The following is a 20,809-nucleotide window of genomic DNA, read 5'->3' on the forward strand; positions in this document are numbered from 1 at the left end:
TGAATTACCCCCCCATTCTTTAAATTTTTTTTGAGTGCTTTTTTTGTACTTTTTTCACCTAATTTAAGGTCCTTTAGTATAAATATGCCCTTTGCTGTGCATTGGAACCTTTCTAGAGCAAAATAAAAAATTGCCAATTTTTGAACGATTGTAACTATTTTATTTAAACTCTTATAAATTTCACTAAAACGTCATTAGAAAAAGGATAAAAAAAAACAAACAATAATGAACAAAACACTAACAAAATGAGCCAAAACTGGCCTAGATATTGACTAGTTTTTTTGGGTTGAAAACGTATTTTAATTAAAAAGAAAAAACCTGGATCAATAGTAGGAATCTGGAAAAACCCTCTCAGAGATTTAAAGGATTTTACGGCCCAAGTTTATAGTCCATAAACTAGGTTTAATGGCAAAGTTTTATAATTTCTGCTTGTCTATAGTCCCTATACAGCTCCCAGTTTAAAACTAGATTAAGTTTGCTGTTTCAGTGCTTGAAATAAAACAAAAACTTTTGCTAATAAACATGTATTATATCACAAATTGGTACATTAATTTCATGTGGATGAGGGGTTCATAATACATGTTTAAATTCCTTTTTTTTTCCTTTTTATTTATATTAAGTTTCAACACACTTCCTTACAGCTAGTAGTGATTAATTGCTACAGATATTTTTCACCGAAAATACGTACACATGTAGATAATGAAATAATTACGAAATTATATTTACAGAAGTATCAAAACTTATGTAATAGAAACATTAATGCGACACAACATACAGATTTAAGTAAAGTTATTTACATAACGTCACAGGAAATATTGTTACTTTGGGAGAGATGGATATACAAAGTGTGTCCAGAAAATTGTGCGCTAAATTCGGACACTTTGTATATGTGCCCCACTGGACACCAATATTATAGGGTTGTTGTATTATTTGTTATTTAATAATTTATTATTAAAAACACGCCTGTCATAATACGTCACTTACACAACTAGTTAACAAAAAATTGAGCATTAACAAAATTGTACTTGACCGCAGCACATTGAACAATGTTTCTAAATGGCTTTGGTATGTAATGATGTCAAAATTGACACATGTCAATTTACTCGTCAAGTTTTTGACACATGTTTCAATTATTTTAAATAAAAAATAATTTTCTGATTTCAAATTTATATTTTATTAGTGAGGTTTGAGAAAAATATGTTAAGTTTCAATTAACTTTAACTCGTCGTTGAATAGTCCGTTTTTCTAGCTATTCATGGAGGTATAAAAGTCCTAGATAAATGTGTCAAATAAGCGAGTCATTCAAAGTTAAAACAAAGAGTGACAAATGTGTAGGCTTGGAAAACTTGCTTGACTTTGACGCCCCCTAGCGGCAAAACCTTATCACCAACCAACCGGCTTTTATACCTCAATGAAATGCCTGTTTTATTGGCTATCCATTAATGTATAAAAGTCCTAGACAAGTATAAGAAAATAAGCAAATTATTTCAGGTTAAAGCAAAAAGTGTCACAATGGTTGAGCTGGATAACTGGTTTCACTTCGACGACCTCTAGCGGCAAAACCTGACCACCAATTCACCAACTTTTATACATCAATAGAAAGCTTGTTTCATTAGCTATCTATTGACATATAAAAGTTTCAGACGAGTGTAGGAAAATAAGCAAGTTATTTAAGGTCAAAGCAAAGAGTATCAAATTGGTTGAGCTGGATCACACACTTTAATTTGTTGCCCTCTAGCGGCCAAACTGTAAAACCAACCATCCAACTTTTATACACCAATGGAAAGCCCGCTTCATTGACAATCCATTGACGTATCAAAGTCCTAGACAAATGTAGAAAATAAGCAAGTTATTTCAGGTTAATGTAAAGAGTGTCACAATGGTTGAGCTGGATAACTGGTTTCACTTCGACGACCTCTAGCGGCAAAACCTTCTAACCAACCCACCAACTTTTATACATCAATGGAAAGCCTGTTTCATTGGCTATCTATTGACATATAAAAGTCCTAGACGGGGGTAGGAAATAAGCAAGTTATTCATAGTTAAAGCAAAGAGTGTCATAATGGTTGTTAGGGACCACATTTTCAAAGAAACGGAGCTTCTAGTCTCCAACTATTTGTGGAATATCTCCTAAACTAGTAGAGATACAGTAAAAGTGTAGGAAATAAAAATTTCGTAAAAAAGGCTAAAAAAAGCAAATCTGAACATTAAACTCACAAATTCTCTCTAAAACTACATACAGGGTGGCCAAACGTTAACAACTTCTGGTTTCCAAAATTAACGGATTTTCGTGAAATATTTCCTAAAGTAGTAGAGATACAGTAAAAGCACAAAGAATAGAAATTGTGTGAAAAATTCTAAAGAATCTGAATTTGGACATTAAATCGACACATTTTTGCTGAAACTGCATACAGGGTGGGCAAATTTATCACCTTTCACTTTTTTGATTCATCCTGTACACCAAAACGAATCAAGGCGTTTTTGAAATAGACGACTTGAAAGAAGAGAAAAAACGTAATTTTTTTAGTGGTTTACCATTGCTGTACCTCAAAAAACAGGCGAGCTATAAACAAGCAAAATTTTGAGGCACTTTTACAGAAAAATGGTGTTTCTAGTCCTCAAAATGGATTTCGTGAAATATCTCCTAAACTAGTAGAGATACGGTAAAAGTGCAGGTTATGAAAATTGCATAAAAAAAGTAAGGAAACTAAATATGGACCTTAAACTGACAAATTCTCTCTGAAACCACATACAGGGTGGCCAAACTAAACAACCTACATTTGACTGATCCTATCTTCCTGATTACTATACCAAAGCCATTGAAATGCATTATTAATTAAGTAATTAATAAAATTATCATGTTGGTCGCTCGTCACCTAACATTATAAAGCTTACATCTAAAAATCGCAATTGTTCTGTACATTCCAGTACAAAACAAAACTAACTAGTTAAATTTGATCTTTAAACGTTTACTGTAGTATTTACACTCAAAAACAACACTAAAAGTTAAACAAATATCACCGTGTATACAACTAAAAACAAAATGTTAGGCCCTTTGAAAAATCACAAACAACACTTTTAAAGTAATTACCGTATTCGATAATTATTATAGGTTATGTTGTGCCGAATAGCATTTCAAATGATCAATTTTTGGTACCAGCTTAAAAAATTATTTCATTTGGTCCATCAAAACCACACTGTCAAGATATATTGTATTTACTAGTTTAAAAATATAGGTTTGACACTTATAGTATAACTCAAAGTAAACGAGTGTGACGTCACAGCCCAAAGGTTGCAATGTTGCCACAGTGCAGAAAAAAAAATCGTTTTACACATTGGTAAAATGAGATTTTAATATTTTGGAAATTTTAAATTCAAATTCCAGTCCTAATTTAGGAAATTTTACTTTTTTAATCAGAAATTACCTAAACAGTAAATTTGCAATATTTTTCAAGTCGCAAGGCTTACAATTTGTTTTTGAAGTCAATTTTTGAGCCTTCTTAAGTTTAAAATTTTGAACGTTGAATTTTACTTCAAACTTATAAAATTTGATTTGGAAGCTTAAAATTCATATTTTTAACAGAAAAATTGACTTTAGGATTGAACTGAAAAGTCAATTTTCACATTTTTCAACTTCTTGGGCTTAAAATTTGTTTTGGTAGTCAGCTTTCAAGCATTTATACCTTCAAAATCGTAGAAATTGACTTCAACATCAAATATCAGTTTCAATCTATAAAATTTTGACTTAAAAGCCTACAATTTGACTTTTTTAAGTCAAAAATGTACTATAGAATTTACCTCAAAAGTCAATTTTCACATTGTTCAAGTTCCAGGATTAAGAATTTATTTTTAAAGTAAATTTTCAAGTTTTCACCTGTTTGAAATCATAATAATCCACTTTAGCTAACAAATTTCAGTTAAAATTTGACTTAGAAGCTGAAAATTTGCTTTTAACCTTAAAAAATACTATAATTAGCTTTTAGAGTCAAGTTTCATTCTTTCCAAGCTCTGAAATATAAAATATGTACTTTAACAAATGAATTTTACTTCCAATTTGTGAAGTTTGACTTGAAAGCTTAAAATTTACATTTAAAATGAAAAAATTTACTTTAGAATTGACCTAAAAAGTCAATTTTCAAGTTTTTTAAGTTCCATGGTTTACATTTTTGTTTCTGAAGTCAAGTTTCAAGCTTTCACAGGTCTGAAAGCTGAAATATTTACTTTAACGATTGAATTTCAGTTCCAAGTTACGAAATTTGACTTGAAAGGTTAAAATTTATATTTTAAATGCAAAATTTGACTTTAAAACTGTCTTGAGATGTAAATTTTCAAGTTTTTCAAGTTCCAGGGCTTACAGTTTTGTTTTCTAAGTCAAGTTTCAAGCTTTCACAGGTCTGAAAGCTGAAATATTTACTTTAAGGATTGAATTTCAGTTCCAAGTTATGAAGTTTGGCTTGAAACCTTAAAATTTATATTTTAAATGCAAAAGTTTACTTTAAAACTGTCTTGAGATGTAAATTTTCAAGTTTTTCAAGTTCCAGGGCTTACAGTTTTGTTTTCTAAGTCAAGTTTCAAGCTTTCACAGGTCTGAAAGCTGAAATATTTACTTTAACGATTGAATTTCAGTTCCAAGTTACGAAATTTGACTTGAAAGGTTAAAATTTATATTTTAAATGCAAAATTTGACTTTAAAACTGTCTTGAGATGTAAATTTTCAAGTTTTTCAAGTTCCAGGGCTTACAGTTTTGTTTTCTAAGTCAAGTTTCAAGCTTTCACAGGTCTGAAAGCTGAAATATTTACTTTAAGGATTGAATTTCAGTTCCAAGTTATGAAATTTGGCTTGAAAGCTTAAAAGTTACATTTTGAATGCAAAAGTTGACTTTAAAACTGTCTTGAAATGTACATTTTCACGTTTTTCAAGTTCCAGAGCTTACAATGTTGTTTTCAAAGTCGTTTCAAACTTTTACAGGTCTGAAAGCTGAAATGTTTACTTTAACGATTAAATTTCAGTTTCAAGTTACGAAATTTGACTTGAAAGCTTAAAATTTACATTTTAAATGCAAAATTTGACTTTAAAATTGTCTTGAAATGTAAATTTTCACGTTTTTCAAGTTTCAGGGCTTAAATGTTGTTTTCAAAGTAAAGTTTCACGCTTTCACAGGTCTGAAAGCTGAAATGTTTACTTTAACGATTGAATTTCAGTTCCAAGTTATGAAGTTTGGCTTGAAAGCTTAAAATTTACATTTTAAATCCAAAAGTTGACTTTAAAATTGTCTTGAAATGTAAATTTTCACGTTTTTCAAGTTTCAGGGCTTAAATGTTGTTTTCAAAGTAAAGTTTCCAGCTTTCACAGGTCTGAAAGCTGAAATATTTACTTTAACGATTGAATTTCAGTTCCAAGTTACGAAATTTGACTTGAAAGGTTAAAATTTATATTTTAAATGCAAAATTTGACTTTAAAACTGTCTTGAGATGTAAATTTTCAAGTTCCAGGGCTTACAGTTTTGTTTTCTAAGTCAAGTTTCAAGCTTTCACAGGTCTGAAAGCTGAAATATTTACTTTAAGGATTGAATTTCAGTTCCAAGTTGTGAAGTTTGGCTTGAAAGCTTAAAATTTATATTTTAAATGCAAAAGTTTACTTTAAAACTGTCTTGAGATGTAAATTTTCACGTTTTTCAAGTTCCAGGGCTTACAGTTTTGTTTTCTAAGTCAAGTTTCAAGCGTTCACAGGTCTGAAAGCTGAAATGTTTACTTTAACGATTGAATTTCAGTTCCAAGTTATGAAGTTTGGCTTGAAAGCGTAAAATTTACATTTAAAATCCAAAAGTGGACTTTAAAATTGTCTTGAAATGTAAATTTTCACGTTTTTCAAGTTCCAGGCTTACAATTTTGTTTTCGAAGTCAAGTTTCAAGCTTTCACAGGTTTGAAATCTGATATGCTTACTTTCACTATCGAATTTCATTTCCAATTTATGAAATTTGACTTGGAGGCTTAAAAATTCACATTTTTAACTTAAGAATTGACTATAAATTTAATTTTTACATGTCAGAGCTTACAATTTGATTTTGGTGTCAAATTTCAAGCTCTCACAGCTGTGAAATCTCAGATATTTGCTGTAACGATCGAATTTCACTTCCAATTGACTTGAGAGAATTGAAATTTACTTTAGTATTGTAGTGAAATATCAAATTTTCACGTTTTTCCTGCTTACAATGTTTTTACGAACGATTTTGAGTACCAAATTGTGAATTTTTATTTGGAAACTTAGAATTTGCCTTTTTAACTAAGAAATTTATTTTATACAATTTACTGGAGAAGTCAACTTTTCACATTTTTTCAGTTTTTGAAATTGGTTTTCAAGTAAAATTTTAAGCATTTTTTTTTTGGAAAACTACTTTCAGTCTATGAAATTCCAACTTGAAAGCTTAATATATTAAATAAATGGTCTTTAGAATTTACCTGCAAAATCAATTATAACATTTTTTTAAGTTTCAGGTTTTTAAATTCGGTTTTTAAGTAATTTTGTTTTTATTAAATTCTAATAATAATATTTCTTAAAAGCTTAAAAGTGATTTATGTAGTCAACTTTCAAGTTTTTATATATTTTTAGACTTGAAAGTCCAACTTGAATTCGATTCAATCAGTTCAAAGAAGCATGTGACGTCATTTGAATTTACTTTGATTTTTACTGTAGACATTTAAGATACTCTATTTTGTCATCAAGAATAATTATTATAAAATATTAAAATTTTCTTCGGTATTCTCCATTTTTATAGCGATGGACGAAACGTTACACGTGGCTGGAATATACTATACATTCTAATTACAATTTTTTCTGAGATTAACAGATTATATAAGAGAATATTTAAAATCTACTACATCGAAGACGGTCTGGAACATGTTCTTCTCACTTAAGCTTATCAATCACAACAGTTTCTTCTAAACTAGTAATTCGGTTGGTTGAGTTAGGTACGCAATTGACCATCTGAAAAAAATAAATAAACCGATTAAAATATGAAGTTTTAAATCAAACAGTTACCTGAGAAGGACACTAGTTAAGTTCCTTTACTATCTAAGCGGTTAACTAGACTTTTAGCACAGTTGACTGGTGTCCTTCTAAGGCTGTATTAATGATTATCAAAAACTATGTTATCCTCTACAAGATCGTATTAAGGTGTTTTTGATCTTAAGGGTCTCCTTAAGGAGTTACAAGGCGAAAAGTAATAAGGTGCATCAAACGGTTTTTTTGTAAATAAATTCTATTTCGACTGAGCCTAGCTCCGTTATTTGGAGAGGTACAAACAAACGTAAAAAATGAAAGTTGTAGGGAATTTTATTCTTTACAAGATTGTATTAACGTGTTTTTGATCTTCAGGGCCTCCTTAAGGAGTTAAAAGGCAAAAAGTGACAGGGTGCGCCAAACTGTTTTTTTTAAACATTTCGACTCAGCGTTACTCCTTTGTTATCCAGTTTTATGTTTAAGGCCTTGACTTTTGGGGCAGTTGACTAGTATCCCTTTTGAGATCATATTAAATTTTCTCAATATCTCGTCTAATTTGCGTAAATACAGAATTAAACTTAAAATACATTTTTGTAAAGTGGAATTTCTTGACGATTTTCAAAGTTCTAGTTTTATGTTTAACGGCTTGACTTTTGGGACAGTTGACTAGTGTTCTTCTGAGTTTATGTTCAAATTTTTCAACATTTTGTCAAATTATAGGATTATACTTAAACACTATTAAAAAATGGAATTTTTAGGTGATTTTCATAGTTCCAGTTTCATGTAACGTAATGTAAGGGCTTGAATGTTGGGACAGTTGATTGGTGTCCTTCTGTGATTATGTTAAACATTTTTTTTACTTTCTATCAAAATGGCGTAAATACAGAATTAAGCTTCAACAATTACCACAAAAACCAGCTAAATAGACAGGACAGTTGACTGGTGTTCTTCTGAGATGTTGTCTAATTTTTTAATAAATTGTTAAATTACAAGATTAAACTACCACTTGTAAACCAGCTAAATAGTATTAAAAATTGGAATTTTTAGGCATTTTTCAATATTCCACTTTCCTGTTTAAGACTTTAACTTTTGGGACAGTTGACTTGTGTCTTTGTTGTCATTATCTCATTTGTTTCGAATAAACACAAAAAAATGTCAAAAACAACAGAATATTGAGGTGCTTAGCTTAAAATTACTTTCAGTTATACAGAGAATGGTTTATAAAGGCTTGGCAGATAATGAGTCCATCATCATCTGAGTTATCATCATCATCATCAGCCTGTAGTAATCCACTTCTGGACATAAACCTCTTCCATTTCCCTCCATGTCTGTTTTGTGCTGGAACCATCCAGTTCTTTTCCGCTCATCTCGTCTCGCCATCTTAGCATATGGGTCTGCCTCTGCTTCCTTTTGTTCTCCACAATCTTCTGCGTTTGCTTGCCTGATGGTGTGTCCCAGATATACTTATTTTTCTATTGAAGTGTGTGATTATCGATGTTCATACTGTTAGAGCTCATGATCTTCGTTTTCTGGAGGTTCATATCAAATCCTATCTCCTGTGACACTTTTTTAAATTGGCATCATGGTGCAGAGTTCATCCTGGTCGGTGTTCCTGCCTCTGCTTCTTTTTGTTCTCCGCAATCTCCACTGCATAATGATTTTGGTCCAATTCTCATCATTTCGCGTTTTTTTGAGGATGTATGCAAGTTTTCCAAATGCTACTCATACCAAACTGATTCTCCTCCTCATCTCGGCTGTCTGGTTGTCTTTGCCTTGCCTGATGGTGTAGATATACATATTCTTCCGTTGAAGTGTGTGATTATCGATGTTGATACTTGTTAATCTTCGTTTTCTGGAGGTTCATATCAAACCATACCTTCTGTGACACTTTCTTTAATTCGCATATCATGATAACAATGTCGTCAGCGAATCGCAGATGAATGAAATCTCCCGTCTATGTTTACTCCCTTGTATTGCCATGTCAAGTTCTTACCCACCTCTTCTAATGCCAGGGTAAATAATACTGGAGAGATTGATTCGCCCTGTCTTACTCCTCTCCGTATGCTTTGACATGTATTGTGGCACTCTTGTGTATATCTTTAATGAGGTTCTTGAGGCAATCTTTGCATTACCCATTGCCCCCAACACTGCCCAGATTTCCACCATTCTCAGAGTACGCACCATTTCGATGTGGTCCTCTAAAGCCGCTTCGGAACCACTGGCTGGTAGAAATCGCTGTGATTTTGGTAAGAAGCTTATACAAAACGGACAAAATACTGATCGGCTTATAGTTTTCGATGTTCGTCGGGCAGCCTTTTGTGATTATTACCTCAGCATTTCTCCAGGGTGCGCATTCTTGAAAGGAGGGAAGGGAGTTATCAAGAGAAAGACCTGTAGAATGTGACAGGAACCCCTTATTGTCAGCTTCTTCAGTCACCTTCTATCAACACTTCTCCTGAGATTTCCGTTCACTGCTTTCAAGAATTAGGCCTCTGGCGTCGGAAATTTTTTCCTTCTCCATACATTTGTTAAGAAGGGTGATCAGTGCTTTCTACCAAGTTGTTACCCCATTTCTGTTGAAAGGTGGTCTTCTCCTGGGGGGTCTTTCGGTTTTTCATCTGCGTCAGTGCCATTCTCAGTACTGCAGTATCGATCTCCGGGATGTCTTCAGAGCCCACATTTAGGACTACCTGGTCTATACCGATTGGCTGTTCCTCCTCTCTGTCCCAACTTGTCCTTGTTGGTTCTTAATTTTGTATATGAGAGACTTTCCTTTTGTTCTTTTTGATCGGAGGACTTTCATATTCATGTTGTCTTCGATGGATTCTTTGTGTTATGAGATCTTAGGTCTTTTTTACTCGTTTGTCTAGTTCCTGGTATGCTATTGAGTCCTATTTGAGGTTAGGAGTGCGTTTGTGTTCTGGCTGATACATACTTTCTTTGCTGCTGCTAGAGATTTTTTCCGATAACTCATTTAAACCCATATTTCTCAGATCTTCAGTTGGTTGTAGTTTGTTGTTGATTTGGACATTGTATTCATCAATTTTATCTTGTCGGACGATAGTATATTAGATTTCTTAAATAGAGCCCCTTTTTTAAATACTCTTAGATTCTCCATGAAAATATCTCCTTTAGTAACCATACAAAATTACATTCTAATGACCATCTATTTTTTCGGTCATACTTAATCAGTCGTAAATGTTTAAGCTGCACGTGTTAGACTGATAATTTGCTAATTATTATGGCTAAAAACAAAAAAAAAACACGGTTGTCATCGAATAGCTTTTTCGTTATTAGTAAACTCTACTCGTAAAAAAGATCATAAATACACAAACACGAGGCAACAGGATTTCGAAATACATCAGCTTGTTCTTTTTAATTTTACGACAAAATTATAGGAACATTAAAGTGTTAATATGTGATTGTTTTATTGCCAGATCTAGCTCCGACAAACAGGCCGCAACACCACGACAACCAGTCCAATTTACGGGAGATTTTTCCAAATGAAGTTTGAAAAAATGTTTTCCTTTAACCCTAATGAAACATGTCAGAAAGTGGTATGATTTATGGGCAAAGTCGAAAAATTAAAAACGACCTTTCTTGTCAAGAGGGAACCTTTACTGCCGTTTTTTGTCTGTTCTTTTTATGACAAGTGGAAGAATAGTGTAGTTTTTTAAGTGCCGCGCATAAAATGAATTAGTCGAGGCCCGTAATATTTAATACTCTCTTAAAATACTGTAAGGTAATATAAAAAGGGTCCGTTTTTGAGCTCTTTTTGAAAGAAAGTAATAAAGGTAAACACGTGTGTTTTTTACGACTTTTAAAACTGTAACAGAAGCGAGATTGAATTGCTCAACTAGGAATAATAAAGCTTTGAACAGGATGAAAGCAACGTAGATACAAAAAAAAATACTTGACAGCTGCCACGTTTGTATTCGTACAGTCGTAAGGAAGAATTTAGCAGTCACAAAATGGTGAAAAACAGACCTCAGTAACTGTCAAAATGACAGAGTTACGAACTTTCAAGATAGGCAGTATCATGCTAATTGCAGCAAAATTATAGTAGGTGCAGCATTTGCGTAAATCACAACACTGTTTGTAGTCTGTGATTGGTCAAGAAAGGGATTTCCACTTTTTATCCAATCACAAAATTCTATAGGTCACGTGACTGTTTTAAATGTCAATTTGAAGGGTCAGGTGACCGGTTTTCTGTTTAAATCGATGTTTTTCAAATTCACGTGACTCTTTTTACAGTGAAAATAGTAGCATGAGGATTTTCAATCATCAGATTTATTATTAAAGATCACGTGACCGCTTTTCATTTTAAAGTGATATTTTGAAAATCACGTGACCTGTTTTAAGGTGCAAACAGTCACGTAACTATTTTCAATCGTCAAATTTGGTTTTAAAGAACACGCGACCCTTTTTTTTAACGCCAAAACGGATCCTAGCTCTAGATCCGAGCAATAAGAATTCCCTTAAGAATACATCTATTACATCGCTATGTCTGTAGCATATGATGAGATGAACTCGTTTCTGGAGCGTCATGAGCTTCTCAGCCCATCTCAGTTTGATCATCATCTCAGTTGATTGATCCCATCTCAGTCACGAATGATGCTATTTTTTCTTTTCTTCAGGATCTGTATGGTTGCATGAACTCCGGCAATATTTCTGCTGCGGTATTTTGCGACTTGTCGAAGGCGTTCGACTGCGTAGACCACCAGATCTTGCTTTGGAAGCTTGAAGCTTACGGCTTCCGAGCTGCTTCTTTGTTGTGGTTTCGCTTTTTCTTGTCCGGCCGAAGCCAGGAGGTCTTCATCGGGGGCCATGGTTCTGGAGAGATAATGTTAACTTCGGGTGTCCCTCAGTGCTCTGTTCTTCTTGGATCTTTGCTGTTCTTGATATACATCAATGATATTGTTTCGCTCCCTATTAACGGACAATTCACTGTTTTCGCTGACCATTCCTTGGAGCGGCAAAAGCGCCGATTCATTGACTGCCACTATTGATGGGGACTTCTCCATAATCAAACATTACTGCAATTCCAACTTACTGTCATTAAATATCAGTAAGACCAAGATCCTACACTGATTGACTGCCATCTCCGCTACGGCATAGCTTTCTGGGGAGTTTGTTCTCTTCAATTCTGTGTTTCTCCTGCAGAAGCGAGCATTGAGGTTCTTGTGTCGTGTTGGATACAGGGCCTCATATAGACCCCTCTTCATTGAATATGGTATTCTCACCTTGTGCTGCATTTTCATCTTAGAGACGATTTGTCTTGTCAAGTTTGTGGGTCAGCTGTCCGAGAGCTCCGGCTCGGTGACTCGCAGTAGATACGTTTTGAGGCTTCCCATTCCTCACACGGAGAAGATTAAGTCGTCGCTTTTTTACGGTGGCAAGAGACTTTTCAATAACCTTCCTCTCCACGTAAGAGGCCAGCCATCTGCGCATACTATTCTCTGGACGAATTCTACTCCAGTTCTTAAGGCGCCTTGTTCTACCATAAATTGACCAAGCAGCACTGTTTGTGTTTTTACACTCTCTTATACAGGGTAACTGCCTTTTTGTTTGGGTTTTATTTTAATAATTGTAAGGTGTAATTATGTGTGATTCATATTTTATGTGTAGTGTAATAATTATGTATGTTCTTTTTTTTATGTGTTTTCAGGGCTTTGTCAATGACTTTAAGTTTCCGACAATAAAGCTACTTTTTTGATTGATTGAATGTGCAAGAAGATTGAGACTTTCGAAATGTAGACTTATCGAAGAATTCTGAGGATATTGTGAATGGACAGGGTGACGAATGAAGCGGTTCTACAGCGTATGACAAACAAAGAGAGGTACTTAACACCATAAAGAGAAGAAAGCTGGAGTACCTTACCCACGTAATGAGAAGTCCGAAATATGAATTGCTTTACATTATATAGAAGAAAAGCGTGGTCCACAGAAGAATAGCTTGGCTCAAGAATCTTGCCAATGGTATGGAGTAAACCAAGACCCCCTTTAGGTCGGCTGTGGATAAAGATGCAACTAAAGATAGGATATATCCCTTAGAGGTATATTGAGAAATGAAGAAATTAGAAGAAGGACCAGAATTACAGACGTAATATCACAACTGTAAACCTAGAAAACCTTTGGCAACCCAGAGAAGTAAAAGTAGGGCACAAAGGCTCTGGACAGATGATATTGTCACGTTTAGGGGTGCGTAGTGAGGGTTAATAGAAAAACAACTCTCTTGCCACAGGTAAATTTTGTTTATTATATTAATGACTAAATAATTTATAAAATGGGGTTATTCTCACTCCCAGATCAGAAGGGCCACACTATTACCGTACTAGACGGTGTAACAATGAGTTTCACGGAGAGAGAGTGTGTGTTTCAGCCCTTCAGCTACACCGTAGTGTTCTTATACAGTTTGACCAAAGGACAGAGTAGTCAATTGATAGGGTTTAGGGTTCTAACGGTCACTTCAAGTTGCGGGAGAACCCTTCTTTTTTCAGCCTGGGATCCTAAGAGGGTCTCACCGGAGCCGTCCCAACACTTCAAGTTGACCAGTGATTTTAGATCTGCGCCAATATTATTTGGCAGGAATGCGGTTTTAGATAAATGGTTCACGCTTTTTACCCTTCCACAGATCAAAGGGATAGGTCTCAAAGGAGAAGTCTCTACAAGTCTAGGGATTTTTCCTTTTGAGAAGTTCCCAGAGTTGCATCGGCGTCCCCTGTCATGGGAAAAGGATGCTTCCGCTGACGGAGGGACTCTTGTTCTCCATTTCGTCTTTTTTCCCGTCCATCGCTGGTGGTCCTGGAAAACTATAGGATGTCCAAGCAGTTGGTTTTCGTCCGTCTGTTTTTACAAATTTTAGATTAGCCAGTGAAGCTGTTTAAATTAAGCCAGATTCCCACTCGTTTTGTTCTCCGAATCGCAATTTGACTTTCGCTGCGCACTAGGTACAAGGGAAGGGATCTTCAGCCTGCAGGTTCTCATCCAGAGGTGCAGAGATATGAACAAAGACGTACACCTGTGCTTTATCGATTTCTCCAAGGTTTTTGACAATGTCAAGCACGAAAAGCTCATTGAGGTGCTTAGATTCTGTCATCTCTCTTATTCAACCTATACTGAAAAGCACTGGCGGAATTATCAGATGGCATCAAAATCAATGGACAAGCAATCAACAACATTAGACATGCCGACGAAGCAGTAATTATAACAAATAACAATGAAGAGCTACAAAATATTATACATGGACTCTCCCTGAATATATCAAAAACAAAACATATGATTATTAGCAAAAGTCAGCATCCTCCAGTGCGTCTAACGATAAACGGTCAAGACATAGATCAGGTGGAAACATCTTTCGAAGACACAGTTAACGCGAAATGGGACCTATTTACCAGCAAAGATATTCCTCTACAACTATAATTTCTCTTCTATGGTGTAGAGGCTTCTACCACAACTGAGGCCACTTTAAAAAGACTGGAATACTTTGAAATGTGGACATATCGGCGTATTTTGAAAATATCCTCGACGGAGCACAACATGGAAGTTATGCAAAGATTAGGGAAAGAGAATGGAGTGGTCTTTACAGTCAAAAAGCGGAAGCTGGAGTATTTTGGCCACATACTGAGACATGAAAAATACCACGTTCTATAGTTGGTTGTCCAGGGCAAGATGGATAGCAAGAGAAGACCAGGGAGAAGATCTGATTGTCATCTGTTGACCTGTTTAGAAGCGCAGTAAACAAGATAAGAATAGTCATGTTAAGAGTCAACATCCGCAACGGATAAGGCAATGAGAAAGAAGTTATGGTGATTGCGAATATTGGATCTGTGACAATATCAAAGAAGAGGTAATCCGAAGCTGGTTCGTGGAGACACGGTCCAAAAACGAATGGTTCAAGCAGAAGAAGAAGCATGTTAACGACCAGTTAGAAAATATTCACACTTACCTTTGGACTAGTGTACTTTTTTTAAATAATCCATTGTGCCCAAATAAGTTCACGTTATGATTATGACGGGTATTTAAGTTACCTTTTGTATTTTCTTTGATGACTCTTCTTTCTTGATATGTTTCTGGATCAGACACACTGAATACAAGTAATTCTGCCAATTGACCAATAATATGTTTTTCTCAAGTGTCAATACATCAATAGTTGATGCTGCGATTCTAAATTAAGTTAATAAGAAATACGACAAAGGTGGTTTACGATCCGTAAAGCCATAAGTGGAACGGTTCCTTTACGATTGGCAGGAAGTTTTTATGTCCTGTTAAAATTTTTGCACCTTTGTTTTGTTTCGGATCATTTTATTGTCGGTTCTTTTACCGACCGGGGTCGAAACCATATAAACTTTGTAAAATATATGTGTTTCCTGACTTTTACGGTTCGGCCCGTCTAATTTTTCTCGTAATTTCTCCATGTCTTAGATGACGAAAACGCTTGCCAAAGGATACGAAATTTACGACGTTATTCGCAGTTTTAGGAGCTTAATTTTAACTGCCATTTCAAAGGGATTTTAATTCAGTTGAACCGGCTTATACTGTTCTTAAGTCGACGAAAAAACTGAAATTTGATAGCTTTAACAATTTAATTTATGATCTAATCGACTGTTTGGTCTAATCAGTTAATAAAAACGGACCAAACTGATTTTATAGGATCGTAAAGATACTATGACCGTTGCAAACCAATTATTTTTATTTAAATCGGTAGCTATTAACAAAGTAGTTTAAATTAAAATACTAATTAAATGAAAATTAATTCCCTGTTTAAGATACAGGGTGAGCTGAAACTGGTGTGCCATACAATCCCCTGTTAACTTGTAATGTTTCTCTATCATCTTGAGTAAGAATGAAATGAATTAAAATATACACTAAAAGGATTAATAAAGGAAATATTATTTTCCTTAATTTGAACTATAATTTATTTCTAAAATCAATAATAACATTAGTTAGTTTTTGAAGGAGGTAAATATCAAAAACAGTACAGTAATTACTATCCAGGCGATTAAAAAGCTTGAACATTATTAAGACAACTTTTAATGTTATTTCATTGTAAATATAAATTAAGTGACTAATCTAATGCTTTTTCGTGACATTATAAGTCACATAAACACTATTTCGACTTGAAACACTGACCTGGCACAATTTGAACACTATGTAGACAACTAAATACCAATTATGAAGACTGGACACCTTTTGATGCACATCTAGTTACAAAATATGTGATTGAAAAACACATTTTCTGGAAAAAAGTAATTTTACTTTTTGAGTTTTCTAGTAAATCAAAAATTGGACCATCAAAGTCACGTGACGTGTCTCTAACAATTTCAGGTGTTACAACTGTTTAAATTTGATTTAGCAAATTTGTACAGTTTAAACTATTTTTATGGTCACGTGACTGTTTTGACAAATGTCAACTGGCCTTTCCGGTGTTGCAAGCTAAAAAATTGGATTATCAATGTCCTGTGACAGGTCTCTTACAATTTGAAACTCTGCAACTGTCTGAATCTAATTTACCAAACTTTCAACGTTTACACTATATTTTAAAAGTGACATTTACTATTTTTGACAGGTGTCAACTAGCCCTTACAGTGGCTAGTTGACAGATAGGCATTGTTGACAGTAGTCTAGCAAGATCAGATAGGCATTATCAACGTCACATGACAATTTTGACAGATGTCAATTGGCCGTTACAGTGTTGCAAGCTCAAAAATTGGACTACCAAAATCACGTGACATGTGAACCATTTCAGCTTTTAGATTTGTTTTATTAATTTTACAGTGAAAACAATTTTTATGGTCTCGTGACTGTTTCGACTGGTGTCAGCTGACCTTTACAGTGTTGCAAGCTCAAAAATTGGATTATCAATATCACGTGACATGTCTCTTACAATTTGAAACTCTGCAACTGTCTAAATCTAATTTAACAAATTTTCAACGTTTAAACTATATTTTAAAAGTGACATTTACTATTTTTGACTGGTGTCAACTAGCCCTTACAGTCTAGCAAGATCAGACTGGCATTATCAACGTCACGTGACGATTTTGACAGATGTCAGTTGGCCGTTACAGTGTTGCAAGCTCAAGAATTGTACCACCAAAATCACGTGCCATGTAAACCATTTCAGCTTTTAGATTTGTTTTATTAATTTTACAGTTCAAACAGTTTTATAGTCACGTGACTGTTTTGACAGGTGTCAGCTGACCTTTACAGCGTTGCAAGCTTAAAAATTGAATTCTCAAAGTAAGGTGAAATGATTCTAACAGTTTTAGATTTTACTTTTGTCTAAATTTGATTTAGCAAATTTATACAGTTTAAACTAATTTTATGGTCACGTGACTGTATTGACAGGTGTCACCTGGCCTTTCCAGTGTTGCGCAGTCAAAAATTGGACCATCAAAGTCACGTGACGTATCTCTAACAATGTCAGGTGTTACAACTGATTAAATTTGATTTAGAAAATTTGTACAGTTCAAACCATTTTTATGGTCACGTGACTGTTTTGACAGATGTCAACTGGCCTTTACGGTTTTGCAAGCTAAAAAATTGCATTATCAATGTCCTGTGACAGGTCTCTTACAATTTGAAACTCTGCAACTGTCTAAATCTAATTTAACAAATTTTCAACGTTTAAACTATATTTTAAAAGTGACATTTACTATTTTTGACTGGTGTCAACTAGCCCTTACAGTCTAGCAAGATCAGACTGGCATTATTAACGTCACGTAACGATTTTGACAGGTGTCAGTTGGCCTTTACAGTGTTGCAAGCTCAAGAATTGGACTACGAAAATCACGTGACATGTAAACCATTTCAGCTTTTAGATTTGTTTTATTAATTTTACAGTTCAAACAATTTTTATAGTCACGTGACTGTTTTGACAGGTGTCAGCTGACCTTTACAGCGTTGCAAGCTTAAAAATTGAATTATAAAAGTTAGGTGAAATGGTCCTAACAGTTTTAGATTTTACTGTTGTCTAAATTTGATTTAGCAAATTTTTGCGTTTCAAGCTACTTATATTGTCACGTGACGATTTTGACAAGTGTCAGTTTTTGCCTTTACAGTGTTGCAAGCTCAAGAATTGTACTACCAAAATCACGTGACATGTGAACCATTTCCGCTTTTAGATTTGTTTTATTAATTTTACAATTCAAACAATTTTATGGTCACGTGATTGTTTTGACAGGTGTCAGCTGACCTTTACAGTGTTGCAAGCTCAAAAATTGAATTATGACAGTCAGGTGAAATGGTTCTAACAGTTTTAGATTTTACTTTTGTCTAAATTTGATTTAGCAAATTTGTACAGTTTAAACTATTTTTATGGTCACGTGACTGTTTTGACAGGTGTCAGTTTTTGCCTTTCCAGTGTTGCAAGCTCAAAAATTGGATTATCAATATCACGTGACATATGTCTCTTACAATTTGAAACTCTGCAACTGTCTGAATCTAATTTACCAAATTTTCAACGTCTAAACTATATTTTAAAAGTGACATTCACTATATTTGACAGGTGTCAGTCGGCCTTTACAGTGTTGCAAGCTCAAAAATTCGACTACCAAAATCACGTGACATGTGAAAAATTTCAACTGTTAGATTTGTTTTATTAATTTTACAGTTAAAACAATTTTTATGGTCACGTGACTGTTTTGACAGGTGTCAGCTGACCTTTACAGTGTTGCCAGTTTAAAAATTGATTTATCAAAGTCAGGTGAAATGGTTCAAATTTAGTTGACACTCACACGTGACCGTTTTCCAGTTTAAACAAATATTTTTTAAAATCACACTTTTTTTAGAGTAAAAATGGTCACGTGACGTGATTTTAGGATTCCGTTTAAAAAACTCTAGCGACTTTTTTAAACGGAATCCTAAAGGTCACGTGACTGTTTTAAATAGCGAAATCGTATTTAGGGAGTCACATGACCGTTTTTTAGTTTTAAACACTGACACACATTCACAACATTGTTTTATACACAACAATGTCATTTTTAACGTCACCTGACAGTTTTCACGTTTAGACTGGTCACGTGACTCCTTTAATATTGAAAAATGGAATTCATAATGTATGACGTAATATGATTTCAAAATCAATTTCTAAAGCTCGATTTTCTTTTTTGTTTTGTAACAAATTTAAATATTTTTCTTTCTTTCTGCTTTGAATTTGTGTTTCTCGTTTTCTATTCGATTGCTTAATCCTTCGATGTTCCTTCTCAACCCCAAACAATCGACATATCTTATACGAAGTGTTTGAAACACAAAACACCTAAACAAAGGCAATTCTAGCATTTCCTGATTTTTATTACCTTGTTTGATTCGTCAGACAGCAGGCAATAAAATAGACAATATACACTTTGCTTCAATAATAAATAAGAATCATCCACCATCATTTGACGATAACTCAAACAAGTGCCTTATTATTTACGACTCAAAACTTGTTATTTACGTTTCATCCACTCTGATTTACGCAAACAATAAAATACAACAAGTGTCTGTAATTAACTAGCAAATTAATTAATATTATCCATAATTTTCCGGGTCATATTATTGAATAATATTATATGTAAAGGTGATAAAACACTGTGTGGTCCACTGTTAACCTACATATTAACATAAAAATGACGAAATGTTAATATTACTCAGTTTACGACACTGGTAAGCTTCTTTAAAACAGATAGTAAAATTATAATTTACGGCTGAAATTTTTTAGCTGGTACCTCGCAAATCATTGGGATAGGAATCTGCACAACAATGACCAACAATAAAATGGGATTATGACTGTAATTATAGTTGGAAAAGGATGGAGTCGTAAAAGATTTTAATTAGAAGTCTATACCCATATAGGATTTATACCGGTGTGGTAAATCCAAAACCGACCATAGGAAAACCGTGTTATGGACAGAGAAACATAGATAATTGCATGCGCGGAACAAAGACGGAAAAAAATATCAAATAGCTAGAAAAAAGACAAACAGAAAGGAAGAGAATGATACAACTACGAACAAACGAAAGTAGAGAGAAGTATGCAATTTGTCGAAAAGAAACAAGAAAACTAATAAGAGCAAAGAAAAGAAGATATGAACGACAGAAGTATGAAGCAATGGAAAGAGATCGCCTCAAACCAGGCTCCAGAGAATTCTACAGAGCAATCTCTTGGAAGAAGAGAAGATTTAAGCCCAGATCCATACCCACACTGGAAACGAAGAACTAATTGAGGAATGGAAAGGATATTTTAAAGACCTTCTAAACGTGAAACAAGAAGAACCGCACAAAGAAGAAACATACAGCACAGTGGAAGTACCAGTTAATGAACCCTCCTACCAGGAAACCCAAAAAGCACTTAATAAACTAAAGACCTCCAAGGCACTACATTATATACATATACATACTGTTATATGTCGAGAAGAAAAAATAAGATGGAAAGAAAGCGTCCAACTATAGAAGAATCTCACTTTTAAAGACTGCATATAAATTTCTATCAAACATCCTACTAAGTAGACTAACCCCTTATGCAGAAAACCTCCTGGGAGTGTACCAAGCCGATTTTAGGACAAACATATCTAAAATAGACCAACTTATATTGTTAGATGGGCTTCCTTCGGAGAAGACTCTTATCCGCTTATCCTTTTTCGTTGGTGGGTAATCAGAAATGATATTGCATTATGGTTTGTGGAATGTTTATCAGGAAGATTCCTTCCCTTTCTTCTGCATTATCCTTTTTAGAAGAACATGAAACAATCTTCAAAAATCACTTTGCTCTGACTGACCATATGTGCTTCAACTGAATTTTACTGTCTTTTCTTAGTAGTCTAAACCTG

General features: G+C 34.1%; 1 protein-coding gene across 1 annotated transcript in view; it reads right to left on the minus strand.

The window, feature by feature from the left end:
* Window positions 1–508: 508 nt before the first annotated feature.
* The window catches only part of dsx (transcription factor doublesex), a 164,785-nt gene continuing 144,484 nt past the window's right edge, over window positions 509–20,809 (minus strand). Inside the window, exon 4 of the mRNA XM_081980710.1 lies at window positions 509–6,986. The gene's annotated coding sequence lies outside the window, so the exon portion shown is untranslated. The remainder of the gene's footprint in view (window positions 6,987–20,809) is intronic.

Source organism: Ips typographus, linkage group LG5 (genome assembly GCF_016097725.1).
Source record: "Ips typographus isolate SLU linkage group LG5, UJ_Ityp_2.0, whole genome shotgun sequence".
In the NCBI taxonomy this organism is placed as follows: Eukaryota; Metazoa; Arthropoda; class Insecta; order Coleoptera; family Curculionidae; genus Ips; species Ips typographus.